At 40.4% G+C, this 5947-nt stretch overlaps 3 non-coding genes and 1 pseudogene across 3 annotated transcripts; 1 reads left to right on the top strand and 3 right to left on the bottom strand.

The window, feature by feature from the left end:
• Positions 1-295: 295 nt before the first annotated feature.
• Positions 296-377, bottom strand: Trnas-aga. The gene has a single exon. It is a non-coding gene; the product is annotated as a tRNA-Ser (tRNA).
• Positions 378-2213: 1836 nt separating this feature from the next.
• Positions 2214-5573, top strand: LOC112639137 (annotated as a pseudogene).
• Trnaw-cca lies at positions 3620-3691 on the bottom strand. The gene has a single exon. It is a non-coding gene; the product is annotated as a tRNA-Trp (tRNA).
• On the bottom strand, positions 5343-5424 carry Trnal-aag. The gene has a single exon. It is a non-coding gene; the product is annotated as a tRNA-Leu (tRNA).
• Positions 5574-5947: the final 374 nt, after the last annotated feature.

The raw sequence follows: 5947 nt of genomic DNA on the forward strand, positions 1-5947 counted from the left end.
TAATATATATTTAATTATACTAAATATTTATAATATATAAATATATATTTTAAGGTTTTACATAAATATGCAAAATATTTAAAACTAAATTATAATTACATTTTAATTATGTTATATATTATGATTTTATATATAATTGCATATCATAAAACTGTGTCATAATCCCATGTTCACGAATAAACACAATAAGGGTGAAAACAAAATAACTGTGTTATTTTCTGCCTTTTCTTATATATATAATATTTAAAAAAAATATATATATATATATTTTGACAAAAAAAATTACCACACTTTCCGCAGTCGGTAGGACTCGAACCTACGCTCCCAGAGGGAATCTGATTTCTAGTCAGACGCCTTAACCACTCGGCCACGACTGCTACGTGCACATATTCGTACAAACTAAAGAACCTGCGTACGGATAAACTAATTTTCACATAAATTTTATACTTATAACATGATAATTAATAAACGTGATACGTAAAATATTCTGATACATTAAAGCTTTCAAAGTTTTAAAAAATAGAGAGAACTTTATACATTCGGTATTTTTTTAGCCCTTTGTTCAGGGCAATTTTTATATAAAAGATAATAATCATCAATTTATTTATTGCTCCTCGTTAAATTATTTTAATAATTTGTTATGCACGAGGAAGTGATCTTTATGCGTGAAAAAACTACCTCAGACGGACGCGTTTAGATTAGGCGCGGGTACGAGGGATAGGATATATACGGACGATATGCGTCGCGCACATACACGTTAATCGATTAACCTATTCTTCGCGAAGGTCCCGTATAGCGCAGAAGCGTGGTGAACCCACCGGCGGGCCCGATTGCCGTCGATTGTCACCCCAGTCTGCCCGGCTTGGCTCGGTGACGAGCACGTGGTGCGTGCTCACATCCCGCATGCGAGCACCACGGTATCCGAGCAGCACGTGGCGACAGGAGCCAATACGAGACGGCCCGCTCTCCCTACGTTGAACAGAGTTTCGCGCGGGTTGTCTCGCCGAGCCCCTCCTATTACCAGGAGAGCACGCCGCGCGAGGAGGCTGATCCTCCAGGGCGACCCAGTCGATTGCGATGTTCCGTCATACCTTGACTTTCGCCCGTGAGGAATTTTTTCAACAGGAACGCATGCGGCCGCCCGTAATTTCGTGACGCCACCGATAGAAGCGCTAGTGTCAACAAGCTGCCGGCCGATGTGTGCACGCACGATTATGTATAGGGTGTATCGCGAAGTTACACGAGGACGTGATTCCGCGCACGATGTGTTAGAAGAGCGCGTGTAAGCGCGAAATAATTTGTTACGGCTAACATCGAGACGATTTACGACATGTGACTACGCAACTGTCAAAAAGAAACATCTCTGTTTTTAATATTTATGACAATATGAATATATTATGACAATATGAATATAATAAATTTTTTATAGATAATATATAATTGTTTAAATTTCGACATAAACCGTGAAAGTGTGTAATAGAAGCAAGAGATATGCAACAAGGTTCTTTTTTTCTATAACAAGAGAAAAAGAACTAAAGGGAATTATTAAACCTTAAAATTTAAAAACTTAAGATTTCAACGAACTCTTATTAAATCTAATAATTAATACTTTAATTTATTTTATTCGCGACTCATAGAATTGCACAGATTCATCATCTGCCGCTTCGTTCGCGATTCACGGACATCGTCGCTTGCTCTAACGCCGCGAGTCACCCTGTATATATACATACATACACATCGCCCCTTTTGCAGCTGGCGATCCCCACTTCGGCGCGCAATGGCTTTAATTTTAGGGGAAAACGTAATAACGTTCGATCCACATTTGGGATAACTATCTCGTCCCTGTGGGAGGCGTGATGACACACATACGATATCTATAATAACGATTTAACGCAGCTCCCAAGAAACCGTGGAAGCCAGCGAAGCCAGACGTCGCCGGCGTCGAGGGGGGAGAATCGCCTCGTATTATTAATGCCGATTTTGGGGAAAAACGGTGTCACTGTCCCGCGAAGACGGTCCGTCCTGGCGGCATTCAGGGCGGCTACGATGCAGCCGTGGAACGCGACGTCGCGCGGGAATCTCCGGGACGGGCGGTCGCAGAGGCCGGCGCGAACCGCGTCGTCCGGGCCACGGGCCCGCTAGCCCTGCCGAAATTTCCGTCCACTCCGGAGTCAATGAACCAATAAGCAGTGGAAAGAGATCGCCGTGGACCAATGGGATATGGCTGAGTCGTGGCCGCGCTTAGGGCCCGCGCGGCTCTTCCTCAAAATTGTGTCTTTCCGATCCACGGCGAACAGGAGGAGACGGGAGGTGCGAGCGCGAACGTGGCCGTCGTGTTCGTCGCCACCGGGCGCCTTCTGCGAGCTCCTGCGTTCCTGCTCGTCGCTCGGTTAAATTGTTGATTATGTCCATTCTGCCCGTTGACTGCAGATTACCGTGCGTGCCACGTGTAAATTAGCGTGTGGAGAACAAGCGGGGGAGGAACACGATGCGCCGAGCCAGACGCCTGCTCTTGCCTCAAGCTTGTCTCTCCAATGATTTCGTTATCAAGAGCATTCGAGGGGAGTCGCTTGTACGACGTGGCGCATGTCTGACAATCATTATGATATATATTTATGATATATAATTATATTGCGTAATAGATTGCTATGTCGAATGAGTAGAGATATTATCTAAAATTAATCTTTTCTAATTACCTTGGACATCCGTCGATTGGAGCATTGAAATTAGAAGTACATGGATAGTTGTATCATTTACTATTCCATAAATATGCTAATAAAGAAGTCTTCACCTTCCACTTATTGATTATTTACGTATCTTGATGCAACTATAATTTCAATCTTTAATCTCGAAGAATAATCTCTGCAACATATGTAACAAAATATAATATCGCGCATTCGACAAAGTATGTAAAAGATCCTTACTTTAATTATCAATTGATATCGTGTTATTATCGCCCGCGATATCCACATGCAATCCTGTTGAGCGAAAAGCATTTCGGACGAAAGTAGGTACCATAGGTAATACAAGAACGTCCACAGCTGATCGTGAGAGTTCTTCGCTTCGCGTGCTACCCTGGCACGAGGAGGGGCTAAATGAGACAACCCGCGCGAATGACGCTCAACTGTACGAGAGAGGAGAAAGGACGCCGTTCCTGCTGCCCTGATAATGTACGGCCTATGTGCGGGATGTGAGCACGCACCGCGTTTCATTGCGGTCAAGGAACGGCCGTAAATGTGCCGCGACGACACTTTTCCGTCTCATGCGTGCACAAAAAAAAAAATACCACTTCATCCCTTCAAAACACGTGTTTCCACATGCTTCGGTCTACTTTTTTTCCCCGCCCACGCGACAGATTGCGATAAATTCGTGGTCGCAGCTGTAACAAGAGTAATGTTTCTTATGAAAATTTACGTAACTGTGAATTCATTTTACGATGACGGATGAAAATTATTTCGCTTTGCCCAAGACTTTATTTAAGAGCTATAAAAATTCGCATCCTTCGTGAGCGCGATATTAGCTTATTAAAAAAAAAAAAAATAATGAAATACATGTAGAACGTGAGATGTATCATCTCTCGCTTCTGTATTTCGTCTCGACAAAAGTTTTACCGATCTTTTGACCCCGACGTGATTTGAACACGCAACCTTCTGATCTGGAGTCAGACGCGCTACCGTTGCGCCACGGAGTCTAGTTATATCGGCATCTTTAAATCGATAACTAGTCTTTCCGTCTGATAGACTATCCGATTTTTCATAGCATCTGATAACGAGTTTTGTTTAAAATAATTATACGTTATAAAAAACTTTAAATAAAATTTAAAAAAATTATATAATAATATATAAGAATAAAAAACCTGTTTTCTCTTGTTTTCTCGTTTATAAAAAATAGTAATTAATACAGCATCTATATAAAGTTTATAAGTGTAATAATAAATTTAATAAATTGTCATATATCAATAATAATAATTTATATAATTTTTTTAAATATACATATAGTGAGAAATATTTTTTCAAATGTATCACACGTTATAAATGTGTATATATATATATATATATATATATATATATATATGTATGTATGTATAAATAATTATAAGAAATATGTGTTATTTTATACTCTTGGCATTTTTAATTGACTCATTATTTTAAACAATACTTTACACGAGATGCAATCTAAAGTATATGTAATAATTATATGTGCTGTATTAATTATAATAATGAGTAGGGTATAATATGTAATATGCAGTAATAATAATTTATATACGCGCCTGTAAAATACTGTGACGTGAAATGTTTCCTGATATTCATTTACGATTGTATTAATTGATCGTTGGTTTCTCTCGAGTTGTAGAGAACGTGTCAATTGGGCGTGGTCCGTGGTAGCATCTTTTGAATGAAATCCGTATCAGGATACCACGTGGCTTCGGAGCCTTCACTTCCGTTCTCCTTTTTTTTCGATACCATGATTATTATTACATCGGCCGTTCTCCCCTTCGCCGTTTCATAAACGTTTAATATTGATTCCCGATACAGGCAGGAATGGCGAGCCCCCGACGACAACAACGTCAACAGGATCCCATCTGCTCGCAAGAGCATTGAAACTCCGCGAACAAGCTTCCGTAAGGAACATACGTTCCTTCGCTCCGTATCTCGTAGATTGGAATCTACACCTTGTTCTCTTCTCAAAGACGATTCTCGCTGCAGATAATATTCTTGTGCATCGATGATAAAATAAAAAAGAAATTCTAATATACTAATAAAAGATAAAACAAAATTAATATCTTTTTAATCGGAATATTTACGTATTTATATCAAGCCTTTGGAGCATTTTTATTTTAATCAAAAACGTATCGCGCTATTTAAAGGTTAATCTTTCGCTTAAGTAGTGCATATTTTCTACCGTAAATCTTGCACTCTCAGATTGTCGCATGTCGCAATAGGATTTCACACAAAGAGATAGATAAGTAAGAGCTACAATCAACTTATAATTTTGATTAATATTTATACGCAAAATTTACGCATCAGTAATTATTTTTCAACAGTACTCTTATCGACTAAATTTGTTACACGTTGAAAGAGTAGCCGATCGCTTCCATAGATGTCGCACGTGTAGAACTCTTAGGATTCGGGAGACATCCTCGGCGGCTACCTTCTTGCGTTACATGTACTCCTAATAGGTGTGAACCACGGCGCCGCGTGCCGACGCAACCCATTGGACCTTCGAAGGAGACGCTACCACTGCGTTTCGTTAATCGTACCCCACGCGGTCGTCGCGCAGCTCGAGTGCGAAGCCGCGAGCGTGGGGTGCGTAGTTCGCACACGCGCAATAAAAAAAAAAAGTGGCAGCGGTGGGATTCGAACCCACGCCTCCGAAGAGACTGGTGCCTTAAACCAGCGCCTTAGACCGCTCGGCCACGCTACCGTTGTCAACTGGTCGACTCATTATTCGACTACTTTTAACAAAATTCTCCGAAAACTGGAGCATGCTTAATATTTACTCTTATTTGTCATGTTGGAACAAAATTTAAACTGGCAAATGCAACGAAATTTTACATTTTAGGGAAATATAGCACGCAGTTTCTGAGAGAGAAATATAATTTTTTTCTTTATATATTTTTGTAGGGAAAACGTATAATTACTTGCATAATGTATATAGCCTGTGCGAGTTTGAAACGTCATGCTGGACTTCTGAAATGGATGAAAAGGAGATGAAAAGTGTGATAATTATTTATAAAAAAGTGCGAAAACATATTTTGAATCAGATCTCAATCGCTAATTGGTCATCGTCGCATTTGCGTCAGCCAGCATGTGTCGCCCTGTAGACACGCGATAGATTGCGTTCCAGTCTGAAGTAAGTGGTGAGTAAGTTTCCACATATATAGAGGCGCCCCCACATTCACCAACATGGATGCGCGTCTGTCACGTATATATACGCAGCACGAGCG

Source organism: Camponotus floridanus, unplaced genomic scaffold, assembly GCF_003227725.1.
Source record: "Camponotus floridanus strain SB8 unplaced genomic scaffold, Cflo_v7.5 scaffold48, whole genome shotgun sequence".
Taxonomy (NCBI): Eukaryota; Metazoa; Arthropoda; class Insecta; order Hymenoptera; family Formicidae; genus Camponotus; species Camponotus floridanus.